This window comes from Hipposideros armiger, unplaced genomic scaffold (genome assembly GCF_001890085.2).
Source record: "Hipposideros armiger isolate ML-2016 unplaced genomic scaffold, ASM189008v1 scaffold_136, whole genome shotgun sequence".
NCBI lineage: Eukaryota > Metazoa > Chordata > Mammalia > Chiroptera > Hipposideridae > Hipposideros > Hipposideros armiger.
Genome location: NW_017731486.1, coordinates 1,435,387 through 1,436,347, shown reverse-complemented (window position 1 = coordinate 1,436,347; position 961 = coordinate 1,435,387).

The following is a 961-nucleotide window of genomic DNA, read 5'->3' as shown; positions in this document are numbered from 1 at the left end:
TATATATATTCACTTATAGTTGACATACAATACTATACAACATCAGCTGATCAAGCCTCTTCCCCATCTATGATGTGGTCTCTCTAGCAAGACATGTGACCACCTGACACCCTACAAAATATTTACAACATTATTAATTATATTCCTTGAACTGTCTTCCATGTCCCTGTGGCAATATTGAAGACGTTTATTTTTTAAACAGTTGAGTAAGGAATTGGTAGGTGAACATATGAACCAAAGAGCCGCAAAAAATAGGGGAATTCCTTCACTTCTGCAAAAACTATTGCAGAAGTTTACTACACTTGCTGTCAAAGTTCAACCAGAAGAACCGAAGCCACCACTTTGTCAAACAAAAGGAAATGGTATGCACCTCGCATAGGAAACAAAAGACAAAGGTGTTCCAAATACTTCTGTAAACTTTGCAATCAATTTTTGTGCTTAGAACATGCGACAATGATGTCTGAACATTGTTTCAACTCGAAATTTGATGGCAATGAAGCTGATGAAGAACAATCAGATTAGTTTTTGTTATTTTATTAAATGACAAATTTTGTTTTAGTTTTATGTTTTGAATTTTTGTTGATTTTTTACTGAATTTATGTAATAAACATATTGTTTTTACTTTGTGGTAAATTAAAATTTCATTCTGAATAATAAGCATGCTAACACATTATTTTCATTCATTTTCGATTTAAATATATAAATGTCATACATGCATCTAGTAGATGCATTGCACCCGAACTCATAACTTTTGCATTGCGCCCGATGGAGGGTTAAGTTAAAAGTCTCTTGGTTACTGACATTAGCTAATACCTCCAGGGCAGGAATAATAGCTGTGCCATCCTGGCTTTTAGCTTCAGCATCAGGTTTTTGGTTGTTGTTTTTTTTTCTTTTCTTGACCTGGGGAATTTCTTTAATGTTTCATAAACTCAGTCAAACATTTTTTTTAAAAAGATTGGTT